Consider the following 19,204-nt stretch of genomic DNA (forward strand, 5'->3'; position numbering starts at 1 on the left):
ATTCGAGACTCCTCTCCTTCCATTTTCCTCTTTAAATTCCGCCCGTCCATCTGTACCGTGGCCAGCAGTGCAGCGGAAACCAGGTGAAATCATTTTTTTTGAGCCGCCCCAATAAGCTTCCTGGGGTTGGAAGTTGCCTTCTTTGAAGACCTACATTTCTTCTTTAGGGAGGAGCAGAGGGCAAACCAATCGGGGAGGCAGAACCTATTTTTTCCTAAAGTCTTTATTATAATTTCTTGGCGCAAGTATTGTATTTTGGGAGCTATAGATGTACGCTTTTTCATTGTAATTACAATATCGCCATCTATTGGCCAGTCACAAAGTCGTTTTTTTCGTTGTTTATGAGAGTCGTTGTTCGTGTAAATCGTATTTAAGGGTGTCGTGGTTAACAGATTGGTCGTTGTTTAGGCATCGTTGTTCAGGTCAGTCGTTTTTCAATCTTCGTTATTAAGGCTGTTTCCCGCCCCCCTGTATGCACCCCATGGCTCCACCACGATTTTCATGGGGAGTAACAATGGAAACCATGGCGGAGAGGAAGATCATAATATGCTTCTCCTCCAAGCATTTTGCGGCCTCAAGATTGCTACACCCCCTACAGGGATCTCTGATTTCGGGTGGTTGCGGCGGTGCATTGGCAGTCCAACCACCCAACTTGTAATTGGGCAGTGGCTGGACCGCCACCACCGTGCACAGTGAGTCAGGTGGCCCGTGGACAGCCAGACTCATAATTAGGCCCTAAACCACTTAAAATTACTAATAACATTTTTGGAGGCATGGCTAGAGCATGAGGTAAATGGCCACCTAGCCTGTGAGCTCTGCATGGGTCAAAAAGGAAAATCAAAGAACCTACGCTGACTGCCGCTAAAAACCAGCCAATGCAGAAAAGATAGCAAATCAGAAATTCTGGTGGCTATGTCAAAAGAGTTTTTCAACTTACCTGACCCTGTATCACGGCCCAAAAGGTGTTCTTGACAATCAGCCCACCGAGCGCTGTTCCAAGTTGGTGCTAGGAAAAGGAAGATTGCTCTGGGGCATTGCCAACGCATCTGTCTATAGCGACCCACACAACTCTCATCAAACCATCTCCCACCATTAAAGAGACAATGATAGCATACATCATCTCAGATAAACAATGATTAATTGAAATGTTAAAAGCTACATCGACAAAGAGCTGCTACACCCAAAAGAGACTCTGCACGTTAGTACTGTGTATACACAGCAACATTAGCTAGTCAGTCTAACAGCCAGCCCTTATTTAGAACAGAAGCAGAGCGTTGACTGTAAATAAATCACTAATAATTCAGTTTGGGCCAGCAACATTGTTCTTCAGTCATACACATATGAACTATACAATTTAATGTCATAAACCACAACAGGCAAAACTGAAAAAGGCTCCAATGAGACCAAACACAACACTTGCACAACATGAGCAATTGCGCTCTGTCCTTGTGCAGACACAGCAGGACTCTATTTTGCTACAAGAATGAATTATGAAATAAGAACTAAATGAAGCCCCGACATGACCAAGTTCTGCTACGCTTGAAAGGTGTTGCCAGCATGCTACCACTGCGCCTTCATCGTGGGCTGCCAATCCAATCTGCCTATTCACATATATCTACCAAGAAAAACGACAGGGAACATTTACAGAGCCAGTTGATGTTATTTGCTATCTCTCTAAGCAAAAGGTGAATTTTAGACCACTTCATGCATCCCACAAAATGGTGACCAGGCCACCCTGGTGTACCCATCGTACCTGGGGTACGGCTTGTACACCGATCGTACATGGGGTATGGCTCGTACACCGATCGTACATGGGGTACGACTTGTACACCCCATGATCGCAGGGGTACGGTGCGTACCCCTGCGATCATGGGGTGTACGGACCGTACGGTGTGTATGTGTTTGTGTGTTTCCGTACGACTCGCCCCTACCTGAAGTGGACCGTACGAATTGCGTCCTCATACCCCGGTCCGGATCGTACTCGTTGGGTTGTACGGCATGTGTACGAGTCGTACAACATGTGTACGAGTCATACGGTGCATGGTTTCAGCCTTGCAATACGTACGGATCGCGACGATTCGGACGGATTCACGGAATACGGATCGTACTACGCGACTCGGACGGACGGGTATGATTCGTACGGAGAGGGCTCCCGATACAAATCGTACGGACGTTTTTTTTCCCGAATCGGAATCGACCTATCTGTGTTGACGCTAGGAAGAGGTGAAGAAACTGCAATATCTTTGTAGATATGTGGCTCTCCTGCTGTCTCCTTGTCATTCAACGCAGTACAGCAACTTTGCATGCTGCACTGCATTGAATGACACCTTTGTAAATCTGGGACTCTGTATTTCCAAGGAAAGGCTTTCTATCTCTGATGAATGATCTAAGAATGCTGAACATTCCTCTCTCCTTCAATGGCCCATACATACACAGAATTTCCAATAACGAGAAGACTTTGTTTTTTGACACACCTGCTAAAGTACACACCTTTATCGCCAACCAACAGCAGACAGAGATGAACACCTGATCTTGAGAGGACCCTTGCCAGCTTCACTGTATCTTCAGTAGCAGCCAGAGCTTATGCCAGCTAGGATTAATTTGCTTGTTTGTCTGCTAAACACTAAAGGTATGGTCGCAAACCTCATTCAAACATAGGCATATCCATACTAGAAATACCCACTTGTACACTAAGGATAACTAGACACAACACACTTGATCGCATAACACATGTGGATCTCCTGTAGACTCCTGTACCTCCTTTAACCTTTTTACAAATCTTCAATTTACAACAGCACCCTTGCTGCATAATCCTCAAATTTTCCAATAGGGTCCTTTAGACTCAATGCTCAGACCACTGTACAGACAGAATAAGTATAATTCGGCAAATAAATTATTAACTATTTTGCATGTCAATCTACACATGTTAACATGATCCCATCATTGGCCTAGAATATACTGGTCACAAAGAGTGCAAATACAGTCTTTAAAGCTATCACAAGATTTTTGAGAACATAATGCCATCCTATACCTCCTGCTGAACACATCGGATAGTGATCTCAATTTTCAGATTTTCAGATTCTATATGCATATTAGAGCCACATTGATTGCTTCAATTGTTTTAAATATGTTTGTAAGGGAGGGGAATGTTTCCTCACCAAAAAAGACGTTTGAACAAGTTGAATAATGGTATGGATGCTTAATCACGACACAGATACCTATTTGTGTTTGCCTTTAGTGACCCCTGCATGTCAGTTTAAGCTTTGCAGTGCCATGGCTCCCATAGCTCCAGTTTCTTGTGGGGGGGGGGGGGGGGGGTGGATTTTAAGAGTTCTTCCTCTTTCGTTTTCTATTACTTTCAAGCTTTTTTCCTCCTCCTTTCCTTGCTACTCAAATCGTTGCTATGTACTTTACCACAATGACTTCAGACGCAGAATCACAGATTCAAATGCTTCCCTTGCACCAGATACAACTTTTTCAGAAGCTCCAAGCAAATAAAGCAAACATCCATAAATTCAATAATGACTAAAAACAATATTAGAACATTGGAATGTTGGGAGCTCCATTGCAGACAATGGAGTGCTCCCTGCTTCTACAGGCCAGTAAAGACCCGCAGAGCAACATTCCAATGTTCTACAAAGGCTTCTCGAAGCTCGAGGGGATTTATATACCCTCGGGCTTCGGGAACCCTTTGTTTAATTTGTTAGAACATTCTGCCCTCTAGTGGCAGAATGTTCTAATAGCCTTATAGCCCTTCGTAGCAGGGCTATACCGGCACTTAAATACCCGCTGTCTCGTTAAAGTCCCTCGCCTTCGGCTCGGGCCATTAACGATTCAGCTGGCCTTTAATAGCCGGTATAGCCCGCTACCGCGGGCTATAAGGCTATAGTAAATTCCCTCAATACAAAGGGGCTGATTCACCCTGTTGAACGAATAAAGATTATAGAGTAGTGTCATAATCTAAAAGGTGATATACTCCTATTACAGGAAACTAGGATTGGTAATGCAGAGGCGGGAAACTTTGTAAATAACTGGTACTCAAATCATGTATGCTCACCTGACAAGAAAAAGAAAATAGAGGTATTACCATCTTCGCTAAAAATGCAGGCTTTAAAATGAGAACTCACATGACAATGAGAGGAGATGTGTTATTTCTCAAATAAACAGAAATAACTAAGAATTTTAAATAATAAATATATATCCTCACACTTCTGACATTCCTTCATTCTGGTCTGATCTAAATAAAAGAATTAACAAGATCCCAAACAATACAAGAATTATACCAGCTGAAGCCTTCGATCTCCCAATGGACTTAGCTTTCAACAGACTGGTATCCAGTAATCTCCACTCTACTAAATGACACAAACAGATTGAAAAACAATGCCGGTCTAATAATTTATCAGATTTCTGGAGAGTCCTGTATCTTAATTCAGCTTCCATGGCAATGGCCCTTGATGCAGAAAAGGCCTTTGACCACGTCTCTTGGCTTTTTTTCCCAGATCTGCTCTTTACAGATACAATCTTGGTGATAACTTTGTACGAATGGTGTTTGTACTGTATGATAAACTAATGGACAAGGTAAGAGTTAATGGCTTACTTTCAGATACATCTAACCTCCCCTAAGGTGCTATAAAAGGCGACCTTTTGTCACCCCTCGATTCCTTCTTGCCATGGAACCTGTAATAATTGATGTACAACATAATACCACTATTTAGGGCATACCTTTCAATTTTATAACCCAGAAAGTAGCAGCCTACATGGATGATGTTCTTATTTTTTCAGAGGAGGTGATGCTGCTGTTCCTGAAATTCTATCCATAATCAAACCTATGTAAAAGCATCTGGATACTAACTAAACAAAGTAAAAATTGAAGTCTTTCCCTTAAACCCATTTTGCACCCCATCGATTCTTAACAATACCAATCTAAAATGGCAAAATTGTCACCTAAAATACTTGGGCCCTCATTCCTGTAGAACCTTAACTTATTCACAGGTTTTATTGAAATAAAATTACGAGAAAAAATGTGGATTCTGACTAAGATGTGGTCGCCGAAACATATTACATGGGGGGAGTGGAGTGCACCAAGATAATGATAGCCCCCAGTCAATCTCATAACAAGCAAGTTTCCTTTAAAACTATCCACAATTTTTTTTTAAAACATTAGACAAACTCACTGTACAACTTATCTAACACATTAAAAGACAGAGCATTGCGATGAACAAAATCAGGATAAATAAAGAAAAACAAAGGAGTGGACTACCAAATTTCAATAGATACAAAACCGCTTTCCTAATAAAAAAATTATTCCACTGGTTTCAGACCTCCCCTAAATAACCCTTGTCATCATGGGTTGCGGTAAAAAGGGATCTTTTCTCTCCTTTCACACCCTCGGTCATCTTTATGATGAAACACTTCAAGACCCAACACTCGACAAACATACTCCTAGATAAAACTGATGACACTAATCAAATGGATAAAAAACTGAAAGTTAAATTGGCATCCTCTTCCTTCCATTATGGAACAACCCACTCATCAAAAGGCATAGCAAAATGCAAAGCTGACAGATATGGATATCTAACAATATACTCCATAGAAGGGATTTAGTAAACAAAGATAATCCTATGGGCCTTATTTATGAAGGCCTTGCGCCGCCGGTGCGTTACTTTTAACATGGGAAAAAGTGACGCATCGGTGGCACAAGGCTTTCATAAATGAGGCCCTATGTCTTTTGCAACACTACAACATAAATACAGCCTCCCTAATGGGGAATTTTGCAACTTTCTCAAACTCAAAGTTGGCATCAACAGAAAAACAAGTTTTCATAAACCCACATCTTCATAACATTCTGGACACACTAAAACTGATACAAACACAAGATCACTGAGCTTCTAGATCATACGAGCTCCTAGGCGAAAGGAACCCTAAAATAATCTCAAAATTCAAGGAAAATGGGCAGCAGCAACCCAGACAACTGCCGCTGGCAGTGGGAGTACCTGCAGTGCGGTGACGTGGGGAGGGGAAGGCTCAGGGTGGGGGTAGTAATGTATGAATTACGGAGCTTCCCAGGTAAGTAAACGTTTAAATAAATAAAACGAATTTCGTTGAGTGCACTGCATCCCCAAATGCGATGCAGTGCGCGCAACGAAATTTGTTGTATTTATTTAAATGTTTACTTACTTGTAAAACTCCGTAATCCATACATTACTACCCCCCACCCTTCCCCTCCCCCTCCCCACGTCACCGCCCTGCCACTCCCACTGCCGGCCGTGGCTGATCCCAGAACCTATCAATTGATAATCCAACAGAAGATAGCTTGGCCAATATTTGGAAACATATAATGAAAGTCTAAAATCCCACCAAATATATCACAGTGGAAATATTGGTTGATACACAGATGTTTCTGGACCCTTGACAACATTTCCAAACTAGGGCTAATTAAATCCGGCAAATGCTTGAATTGTCATGATGATCCTGGAGATTTTGGACATATGCTCTTCGAGTGTAAACTCCTCAAAAATATTTGGGAAGAAATAAGCAAGGTTAATATTGACATTTTTTACTGCAACTTTAAACTAAATTCAATCTTTTTCACGCTTGGTCCTTTGAATGTGTTGCGAGACAAAACTCCCAATATCAAAATAAACACGGAGACTCTTCTTCGCAATGTAAGACAGTATTTACTAACTGTCGGGACAGGGAGAAAAACACAACTAACTGCACTTTAGTCCTGCTCAGGCTACCGCTGGGGTTTTTCCGCAAATGCTTGTTTGCCAATAGCCCTTTTTATTCAAATCAATACAATACTTTATTACACATAGTAAATAATAGTTGACTTGCAAGTTACAGATTTCATATGGAAAAACACTCAAAGACATGTGACCTCATAACCCGGAATTCCTCAACTAAACTATTACACAATCTTCATTATACTTCTGACAATGTTTAATGAAAGAGCATTATTTGGCCTATAAATACATCTGTTTCATAGTAGATGCAATTTGCTTGAAGTGAATGCTGGCAGCATTGTGTGCCTGAGACCTTTGTGTGCTCAAAACGTAGTTTCTTCCCTGCACCTGTAGTTTAATCAAGAAGCTATATGCTCTGCGCTAACTCGATTATGAACCCATTGTCTAATCAGGCTACAATCTGTTTGCAGGCACGGTCTGTGTCAGGGGACTTGTATGCTGATGTTGTAAATGCTTTCAAGCCTGTTAGACATGAGTTGGGCTTTAACTGAAAACCCTTTCAAGTTTCCTAATCTACTACATTCTTAAGTGAACTTTTCACTTTGCTTGTGGCAGTGTGGCAGTTGGGCCTTAAACTGCTTTTTAACCAATAACAGCTATGTGGTTTCCACTTGGGCTTGTTGTTGTGCAATATTTACATTTTTTATATTTTCTACAGCATGTTAATTCTTTACATTTCCTACAACATTCCTCCCTCTAGTTGATATTTTAACTACTTCATTTAGATCTTATTCTGTCCTTGGCACCAGGTGATATACATTGCCCTGGGAATCTACTACTTGTGTTGGTGTCCTAACTGAAAACATCTCTCCCGCCTTTGCACCTATTCTCCTATGACTTGATAGGATTACTTGTATAATACAGTATATTAGTAGCAAGAACACAGTTGTGGGCAAATTTTATTGTTCTCGGAGATTTCAATTTCCATGCTGATATTGCTGATGATCCTGATACCAAGATTCTCCTTGCCGATCTGGCTCTCTTAGGTCTTCACCTCAGAAACCGTGGCCCTACTCACAGGAAAGGCCATACATTGGACTTGATCTTTACCAACCACCCCTCAATACACTGTCATCCTCCTACATCCATCAGCTGGTCTGACCACAGCATATTGGAATTTTCCTTCCTGAAACTAGATAAACCCCCTGCTCCCCCGGCCACTACGAGCATTACTAAAAGAGCATGGCACAAAATTACTCCAACTTCTTTTGAACAAACCTGGAAAGAGCCAAATATTTCCGATTCTGATGACATCGATTTGGCTTTATCCAAATTAAATAGCTCTCTTCTAGAGACTATAAACTCTCTAGCCCCGCAAAAGACTGTTAAAAAACCCCCGACCACCAAAAAAGAAATTTGGTATTCCGACTCATTAAAAACAGAGAAACAAAGATGTAGGAAACTGGAAAAGCTATGGAGAAAGGACCACTCTCTTGCTAGTAAGGCACTCTACCAGCAGGCCATATCCACCTACTATAATAACATTAAAAAGGCTAGAAAAATCAGCTTGCGCTCCCAGCTTGATGAAGCTGCTAACTCCACTAGAGAACTATACAAAATTCTCAAGACCTTCACTAACCCCTTGGCATGCGAAAGTCCGGATACCTTCTCTCAAGAACTATGCAACAACATTTCCCAATTCTTTGAGGACAAAATTGACACCATTTACAATAAAATTTTGGCCAAGCACCCTAATAATCCGGAAGACTCCACTACCTTATGTCAAGAAATCCCTTCGGAGACCTTTAAAATCATCCCAGAAGTTACAGAAATTGAAGTTCAAACACTCCTGGAAAACATGAAATCTGGCTCTCCTTGTGATCTTCTCCCGGCTAGGTTAACCAATATCCTGAGCAGATCATTATGCCCTAATATTACTAAAATCCTTAACCTTTCTTTTAAAGAAGGTAAGCTTCCGCAACAGTGGAAAGAGGCAACCGTGAACCCGATACGAAAAATACCACCTGCCCCTGGACTGAACTCTCCAACCTCCGCCCTATCTCTCTCTTGCCCCTCCTGACCAAACTGGCTGAGAAACATGTCAACACTCAGATCTCTAGCTTTATCGAAGCAACAGGGGGCCTGGACCAATCCCAATCCGGATTCAGGCCCAACTACAGCACCGAATCTGCACTCCTCTCCGTGACCGATAACATCAAGATGTCACAGGATAGAGGAGGCTCGATGATTCTGGTGCTGTTAGACGTGTCAGCTGCTTTCGATACTGTTTCCCACAAGATCTTGCTGAACCGGCTACAAGGAGTGGGCATCAGAGGTCAGGCACTTGCATGGTTGGAGAGCTTTCTCTCCGGTCGCTCACAATCTGTCAGCCTGGGCCCTTACCATTCCATCTCTAGGGCGCTCACTAATGGGGTGCCACAGGGCTCATGTTTAAGCCCCACATTATTTAATGTATATGTGGCCCCCCTTGCTGAGATTGTGAGGAAGTACGGGTTCACTCCAGTGTCGTACGCCAACGACACTCAACTCCTCTACCCTTTCCATGCCCCTGACCCTAATGTTAGGGAAAACTTTGCGGAAGGTATGAGGGCCATCTCCAACTGGATGGCTGCCAACTACCTCCAGTGCAATGTCGGGAAGACCGAAGTAATGTGTTTCGGAAAAGCTAGCATGCTTTGGTCCCCTGATTGGTGGCCCCAAGATTTGGGACCTGTGCCTTCTCCTAAACCTACCATCAAAAATCTGGGTGTGAAACTAGACCAAAACTTAAATCTTAAAGAACATGCAAATGTAATTGCAGGTGCTTGTTTTCACACCATTGGATTACTTAGGCGAGTCTTCCCCCTGCTACCTGACACCTACAGAAAGACTCTGGTCCAAGCCCTTGTAATAAGTCGCCTTGACTATTGCAATGGGCTTCTGATACAGGCCAATGAGGATGCCATCAATCGCCTGCAGGTGGTCCAGAACACGGCGGCAAGACTGATTCTGAATGCCCCCCCCCCAGAACATCTTCTGGACCCCTGTTGAAAAAACTTCACTGGCTCCCAATACGCCAACGGGTTAAATTCAAAATTTGCTGCACTGTACATAAGTGTTTATTTGGAAATGGCCCCAAATACCTAGCCAAACTACTCCAGCCCTACAAACCAGAACGAGAATTACGGTCAAGTAACCTACTCCTGCTCAAACCACCTTTCATTAAAAAAGCCAGACAAGGCGGCCGAGCCCTCTCATCAGTGGGGCCGGCCTTGTGGAACAACCTGCCCCTTAGCCTAAGACAGATCTCCAATCACCTTACCTTTAGAAAAATGCTAAAAACGAATCTGTTTATGGAGAAATAATTTTGGGATTGCTGCCTATACAGTACCTTCGTAGCCTGTTGTTGTCAAAGCGCGGAGATAACCCTTTCGGGCTCGATTCTTGCGCTATAGAAGCATATAAATAAATAAATAAATAAAATAAGCCTCTCAACAGTCCCGACGTCCAGAATGGCAGCAATCCAAACTAACCACTGAGCCAACTATCTGGGGCACCTCCTCCATCTATCATTTTAGTCTCTAAGTTATGCAGTGTCTGTTTTGCCTCTGACAAATTTCCATTTTATGCATCAAATGGAGGGAGGACCGCACAGCACGTAGTTCCTATTTTATTGCACATCCCTCCCTGCATGGCCGTCATAAGGTCAAATACATAACGGTGTTGTAGCACTATCATTCATATGGAAGCCAGTTCTTCTTTTATGGCATTGAAGCCATCGTTGGTAGTGTTCATGACTTTGAGGCGCTCTTGTCTTGTAACCTGTAGCCACTAAGCTGTTACTTTAGATTGAACAAACGGCAAGATGCTCCCTAAGAAAAGTTTGTCAATGTTGAACATGTGATACTCCTGGGGAAATTCATTCCTGGCATTTCTGCTATAATATTCTGCAGTTCTCTTCCTTTGGTTGTGGTGTAGCAAGGTTGTTGGATGACTCATGGGGTATTTATGCAAAGTGGATATGTTTATTGCAGGAATTACCAAGACTGGAGCGTGCAAGTCACAATGGAACAAATCCCTTAACCCAGTTTGGTAGTGAGTGGGCGTACAGCAGGTCTTCACACTGCCAGAACAAATCCATGAGGATGGAGGTGCCCCCTGCACGTCGGCATGAAATACTGCCAATATTCTGACCTACATTAATGGTGCCATTACCCCTGAAACAAAAGGAAGCAGAAGCTAGTTTCATGATAGTTTGTGGACTTACAGTGCTATCTACCCATGTGTAGCACAAGATGTTTTCATTCCAGGTAGGTGTACATATCCCTAATGCATCCTGGCTGACATCAGTGTCATTGCGTAAAGACATCGCCCTACAGGAATAATTCAATGTCGGGATGCACTGATCGTGGGCAACGATTGACCCTGTCACTCTAAACCCTGGCCTTCGAACACAGTCTGGGAGTATTGGGTTTACAAAAAAGTTGTTGCACTCAGTTGGTGGGCATGTTACTCCTGGAAATCCTAGATCTAGGACCATCCAGGTCCAATCTACAGTTGTGGGATGACCTGCTTGTGTGTGATATTTTGTCCCTGATGTCCTGCCCATCTGTGAGAATGTATAGTACTTCTGGTAGAGTGTCATATTTTGTGACATTAACTAGGAAGCGTACTACCTTGATATGTGTTAACTGCATTTGGGGCTTAATTCTGCACAAGTAAAGATATAATAACTAGTCAGCTATGTCTGGGGGGACTTCGTTCATGGAGTGCAGTCTATCTGAACCAGCACATGAGGAATTTGGAAGCACACGATGCACAACTCATTTGCTGTCTCTGAACCCATTTCTGACATGTGTTGATACCAAATGTTATCTGACAATTTAGCGTGGGCATTATGGGTCACATTGTTATTAGATAGCTCTGCCCTGACGTGGAAGACTTGGAATTAGAGGGTACTCTGCCAGCTAAGAGAAGAAAGGATAGAATTGAGAGACAAAAAAGAAGCATATATTTTGTGCTGTCCTTTTAAAAATAGTCCAAAAGCATATTTGAAGGTGAGGGCTTTCATGACGACAATCATCGTCCCCCCCCATTTTCAATGTTTTTGGTGGGAAGCTGGGTTGAGATGTACATGGCTGTGGTGTATCCAGTGCTTCCTGCCGTCCACCTTGAGGGCGGCTGATGTGACCATGGTGACTGTGTGGGGGCCTTGAAACATTTCTTCCTCCATTTTTGTATCCAATTGTGTACAAACACTTGATCTACTTGCACAGCTGGGAGGGCTACCTTGGCGTTGACGTGCTTTTCTTTCTCCTTGGTTACCTGTGTGGAGATGAACCTTGCACATATCATCAGTTCACATAAATATATATGCATTTCATCATTCAGTGCTTGTGATGAGCTTTCTTCCTGAATTCTACTCCTCGTTGCAGGGACTTGGACATGATAGACCTTGCTGTCACTATTTGATGGGGTGTTAAGTGATACTGGTAAACAGACTAACCATTTTCGTTCAAAGTAATGCATAAGTTGCTGATCTTGCTCTTCAAGAGGCCATTTAGGCACTTAACAATACCATTACTTTGGGGGTGGTATACAGAGGACAATGTGTGCTTTATCCCTAACAGTATTACAACATGTTCAAATATTGCATTGGAAAAATGCATGGCGTTGTCGGTTCTTATCCCTTTCTGGGATTCGGCAACCCAGAATCACTTCCTGAACTAGGAATGCGGCTTTCCACTTGTCATCACAATGGACGCTTGGTCCTACTTCGTTCCATTAGGAAAATGGGCAGACTACCACGATGAGGTACCTGTAGTTACTGTACCCATTAATCATATCATCAAAGTCCAGATTAAGGGCTGTGAAAGGACCTTGTGGTCGTGGGTTGATAGAACTTATCACTTTTAGGGTAGGATTAGAGGAATACTGGTGGCAGATCATACAACTGTGCAGATACATGGTAAATATGCTATGAAAATATGAGACAAACCAGTCTTCCTGTATTTGTGTTGCCAAATAGTCCTTGGAAGTGGGGGCTGGAAAATGGGTCTGACCCCGTGCTATTGCGAGCAAAGATTGTGGCATTACTGGTTTTCCTGTGGTTAGCTGTCTATACACTAGGTCATCCCCTGACTGGATGCATATTCTATCTTCCTACAACTGCTTTTCATGCAAAGGAGCAGCTTCCTGTAATTCTCTTAGATGTAATCTTGCTGTCTCAGTGTAATGGGCAATGTACTTGTCTGTGGTAGTCTTGGATCCAGACTCTTCTGGTGAGGCAGTCTGAACCACCATAACTGGGGCAGGTTGTGGGTCTGACGGAACGTCTGGGGGTGTGCACCTAGCTGCATCCTTAGCTGCCTGATCTGCTAGTGCATTACCCCAGTACACAAAATCCTGTCCACTTGTGTGCCCTGCACATTTCACAACCGCCACTGTCTGTGGTAACGCAAGTGCCTCTATTAAACAGGACTACCATCTGATAAAGAAACCCTCTCCATCTCATGATGCTTGAGTGCACAGTGGTTGTTACATATGATGAAATGAGTATATGGTAATTACTTCTGATGCTTCTGACTTAACGGCTGCTATTAGAGATATTAGTTCTCCTGCCTGGGAGGAACAATGTGCGGGTAATGTCAATTGTTCTGTGACCTGCAGTGTATCCAAGGAACCATGCTGTTGAGTTTTGACTACTGCTGCCTCTGTGTCTAATTCCTGTCTCCTGGTCAATCGAGGAGGAACCGTCAAAGTTGACAATGTTACCAGGTATAGGGTCCTCTGTGGTTTATTTGCATTTGTTGGGACTATACGTTGCACTGTCATGTGCATCCTCCTAATTAGCTAACATTGGATGGGCAAACAATGTTGCAGGATTTACTGTGTGACAGTTCACAACCTTCAAAGATGGCAGTGACAGTATCACCTTATGCCCTGACACTCTCTGAGTAGTTAGAGTGGTCTTCGTTTTCTGAATTATGGCAAATACTGCATATTCTGCGTAGAGATTCAAAGGTGCCCCATTACTATGGGAGTGCTCTTTTGTACTGCAAAGGCTGCAGTAGCAAGAGCCTGTTCACAGGGATAGTGTCCTTTCGTTACAGAGTCCAGAAGCCCACTGAAGTATGCAATGGGTTTGTGCCCTAGCTGATACTTCTGTGTGAGGACAGCTGTCTTCACCTGACCGTTCCAATGTTAGAATAAATAAAACTCGTTAGAATAAATAAAACTCCTTGGTGTAATCAGGAGTTCCCAAGACTGGAGCATTTGTTATTTCACTTTTCAGCTTTTGAAAAGTCTCCTTCATTTCTGGTGTCCAAGTTATCCTGTCCTGTCTGTCTCTTGCCTGGTTGATTTTTTTTTTTTTTAGAAACAAGGATTAGCACCGGGTTTTGTGCATAGTTCCTATCATCTTTTAGACGTCAAAAGCTTGTATAATACATACTACTTGATAACTCGATATGTATTTTCACTTTCTATTTTATTGCATTATTATTTTTTTGATTTTTCATGAATTCATTACCTTATTTAAATATCAAATATATAAGTTTTCATACAAACATTACATTACACATACATAAAATACAAAGAGAAGGATAGTATGATACACATTTTTCTAAATTGCTATACAGTAGTTCATGATTGTATACAGAAACAGAAAATTCAATTCAACCCGTTTCGGCTATGCCTTCTGTATATGTCTCATGAGCGTTAACTAGAAGGTAAGAAATTGTAACAATTAATATATTTGTTCTGCAGTTATTGACGTCTAACAGATTGCTTATCCTATTCCATCTGTGTCTATTATACATAATTTTTTTTATTCTTAGGACACCCTATTACTCAGGGAGAATTCATGTTTGGCTCTTCCACAATTTGCTACCTCTAAATTCCTACTACATTGCTATACATTAATTACAGTGCATTATTATTTAAAAAACGACTTTCTATACATGACAACCATATACTGTACATTACGAACAATTTCATTCTTATTTACACTCAATATTTGACTCTCCAATATATACAATCCTGTCTCCATAAGTATTCTGCATTTGCATTTTGACATACATGGCTAAGACATAATTCCTAAGTTAGTACATGATCATAGATGGTATATTTAAATAACCTATCCATGATCATTTACTAGAGCTTAATTCTCGATTTATAATTTCTGCAGATCATGGACTCCACTTTTTCCTATGGGCATACAATCTTCAAACATCAAGCTGTAGACTATATGTTTGTACTTTTTCATAATCTGTGTTTATGTTTCACAATATAGTTCTAGGGTATGATGGTCACGATGTTAATATACCTTCATTGTTACGAGAAGTCTGTGTTTGCCATCTTGTAACATCCAAAATTGTGTTTACTGTTTATGATGTCATTATGTGTTTTCCAACAAAAGCGTTCCATAAGTCAAGTTCTATGATTATTTAACAAGACCCTAAATCAAACTGACTAGATACTTGTACTATAGTACCTGTATATAATTCTCAGTATACCGACTCCAAGCTTGAACTGTGTCAGAGATGTAACAGTTACAACTGTTTGTAGTTCACTTCTGAAAAGAGAAAAAAGGTATCAGTTTTGTAATGGGGCTACTAGGGCCTATCGAGTAGAATACAACCGGAACCCCTTAAAGATAATCATATATTAATACATTAATGCGCACCCAATTATCAAAGCAGTGGCCTGATTTCTCTCGTCACCCTGTATATCAGTTTTCTTATGTTTCCACCATTTTCATACATTTTGTAAATTCCTGTATGTAGGAAAACAAGTTGACGCATTTTGAGAACGAGTTGTTTACGGACATGTGTTCCTAATTTTATTTACTTTGTAGAACATTTATTGTCGGTACCTGGAATTTTGCAATCAGAGTCAGATCGGTCATCCCGGTTTAGACTTCTATTATGTGGCTTTTTCAGTGAATTTTACAGCCTTGTACCCGTTCCGCTGCATGACATAAACATGAGCCAATAATTATCTGTTTGGTATTTAAGTTTATCCTCTATTCTACCTATTCTTGAAAACCATTTCATTTGACTGATTGCCTAGATATATCTGCTCACATAGTTGTAATATCCAGCTACCGCTATATCACCAAATTTAGTATCAATTCAAAAGAACCCAGACCGTTTGAAATTATACGTCTGAAGTGCGGTTCTGAACCTTTTGAAAAGCTAGTCCGTATAATGCTGATAGATAAGAATCCAGTTCTGATTATCGCTGTGGTCCCCGACTGAATGTAAATGCTGGGAGCCTCAGTTTATTTTATACCGACGATTTTAAGTTGGATTCTTGCCTGGTTGATCGCAGCAAACAGGGAAGCTATTAGTGTGCTATAGTCAAACAGCCAATGTCTCACATAATTACAGAGACCCAGAAACTTCTGGGTTAATTTGACAGTTTCTGATTCCATCATCTGGCAGATGTACGCTGCCCTTCCAGGTGTTATACGCCTACCAGATGCTGACAGCAATTGCGTTTATTTATGCAGATGCCCCTGGTTTATACTATCAATAAACAAAGGTTAAAAGTGTGTGGCACATTTTAAATTTACATTCGAGACTCCTCTCCTTCCATTTTCCTCTTTAAATTCCGCCCGTCCATCTGTACCGTGGCCAGCAGTGCAGCGGAAACCAGGTGAAATCATTTTTTTGGAGCCGCCCCAATAAGCTTCCTGGGGTTGGAAGTTGCCTTCTTTGAAGTCCTACATTTCTTCTTTAGGGAGGAGCAGAGGGCAAACCAATCGGGGAGGCAGAACCTATTTTTTCCTAAAGTCTTTATTATAATTTCTTGGCGCAAGTATTGTATTTTGGGAGCTATAGATGTACGCTTTTTCATTGTAATTACAATATCGCCATCTATTGGCCAGTCACAAAGTCATTTTTTTCGTTGTTTATGAGAGTCGTTGTTCGTGTAAATCGTATTTAAGGGTGTCGTGGTTAACAGATTGGTCGTTGTTTAGGCATCGTTGTTCAGGTCAGTCGTTTTTCAATCTTCGTTATTAAGGCTGTTTCCCGCCCCCCTGTATGCACCCCATGGCTCCACCACGATTTTCATGGGGAGTAACAATGGAAACCATGGCGGAGAGGAAGATCATAATATGCTTCTCCTCCAAGCATTTTGCGGCCTCAAGTATGCTACACCCCCTCCAGGGATCTCTGATTTCGGGTGGTTGCGGCGGTGCATTGGCAGTCCAACCACCCAACTTGTAATTGGGCAGTGGCTGGACCGCCACCACCGTGCACAGTGAGTCAGGTGGCCCGTGGACAGCCAGACTCATAATTAGGCCCTAAACCACTTAAAATTACTAATAACATTTTTGGAGGCATGGCTAGAGCATGAGGTAAATGGCCACCTAGCCTGTGAGCTCTGCATGGGTCAAAAAGGAAAATCAAAGAACCTACGCTGACTGCCGCTAAAAACCAGCCAATGCAGAAAAGATAGCAAATCAGAAATTCTGGTGGCTATGTCAAAAGAGTTTTTCAACTTACCTGACCCTGTATCACGGCCCAAAAGGTGTTCTTGACAATCAGCCCACCGAGCGCTGTTCCAAGTTGGTGCTAGGAAAAGGAAGATTGCTCTGGGGCATTGCCAACGCATCTGTCTATAGCGACCCACACAACTCTCATCAAACCATCTCCCACCATTAAAGAGACAATGATAGCATACATCATCTCAGATAAACAATGATTAATTGAAATATTAAAAGCTACATCGACAAAGAGCTGCTACACCCAAAAGAGACTCTGCACGTTAGTACTGTGTATACACAGCAACATTAGCTAGTCAGTCTAACAGCCAGCCCTTATTTAGAACAGAAGCAGAGCGCTGACTGTAAATAAATCACTAATAATTCAGTTTGGGCCAGCAACATTGTTCTTCAGTCATACACATCTGAACTATACAATTTAATGTCATAAACCACAACAGGCAAAACTGAAAAAGGCTCCAATGAGACCAAACACAACACTTGCACAACATGAGCAATTGCGCTCTGTCCTTGTGCAGACACAGCAGGACTCTATTTTGCTAAAAGAATGAATTATGAAATAAGAACTAAATGAAGCCCCGACATGACCAAGTTCTGCTACGCTTGAAAGGTGTTGCCAGCATGCTACCACTGCGCCTTCATCGTGGGCTGCCAATACAATCTGCCTATTCACATATATCTACCAAGAAAAACGACAGGGAACATTTACAGAGCCAGTTGATGTTATTTGCTATCTCTCTAAGCAAAAGGTGAATTTTAGACCACTTCATGCATCCCACAAAATGGTGACCAGGCCACCCTGGTGTACCCATCGTTCCTGGGGTACGGCTCGTACACCGATCGTACATGGGGTATGGCTCGTACACCGATCGTACATGGGGTGTACGGACCGTACGGTGTGTATGTGTTTGTGTGTTTCCGTACGACTCGCCCCTACCTGAAGTGGACCGTACGAATTGCGTCCTCATACCCCGGTCCGGATCGTACTCGTTGGGTTGTACGGCATGTGTACGAGTCGTACAACATGTGTACGAGTCATACGGTGCATGGTTTCAGCCTTGCAATACGTACGGATCGCGACGATTCGGACGGATTCACGGAATACGGATCGTACTACGCGACTCGGACGGACGGGTATGATTCGTACGGAGAGGGCTCCCGATACAAATCGTACGGACGTTTTTTTTCCCGAATCGGAATCGACCTATCTGTGTTGACGCTAGGAAGAGGTGAAGAAACTGCAATATCTTTGTAGATATGTGGCTCTCCTGCTGTCTCCTTGTCATTCAACGCAGTACAGCAACTTTGCATGCTGCACTGCATTGAATGACACCTTTGTAAATCTGGGACTCTGTATTTCCAAGGAAAGGCTTTCTATCTCTGATGAATGATCTAAGAATGCTGAACATTCTCTCTCCTTCAATGGCCCATACATACACAGAATTTCCAATAACGAGAAGACTTTGTTTTTTGACACACCAGCTAAAGTACACACCTTTATCGCCAACCAACAGCAGACAGAGATGAACACCTGATCTTGAGAGGACCCTTGCCAGCTTCACTGTATCTTCAGTAGCAGCCAGAGCTTATGCCAGCTAGGATTAATTTGCTTGTTTGTCTGCTAAACACTAAAGGTATGGTCGCAAACCTCATTCAAACATAGGCATATCCATACTAGAAATACCCACTTGTACACTAAGGATAACTAGACACAACACACTTGATCGCATAACACATGTGGATCTCCTGTAGACTCCTGTACCTCCTTTAACCTTTTTACAAATCTTCAATTTACAACAGCACCCTTGCTGCATAATCCTCAAATTTTCCAATAGGGTCCTTTAGACTCAATGCTCAGACCACTGTACAGACAGAATAAGTATAATTCGGCAAATAAATTATTAACTATTTTGCATGTCAATCTACACATGTTAACATGATCCCATCATTGGCCTAGAATATACTGGTCACAAAGAGTGCAAATACAGTCTTTAAAGCTATCACA

This window comes from Lissotriton vulgaris, chromosome 10 (assembly GCF_964263255.1).
Source record: "Lissotriton vulgaris chromosome 10, aLisVul1.2, whole genome shotgun sequence".
In the NCBI taxonomy this organism is placed as follows: Eukaryota; Metazoa; Chordata; class Amphibia; order Caudata; family Salamandridae; genus Lissotriton; species Lissotriton vulgaris.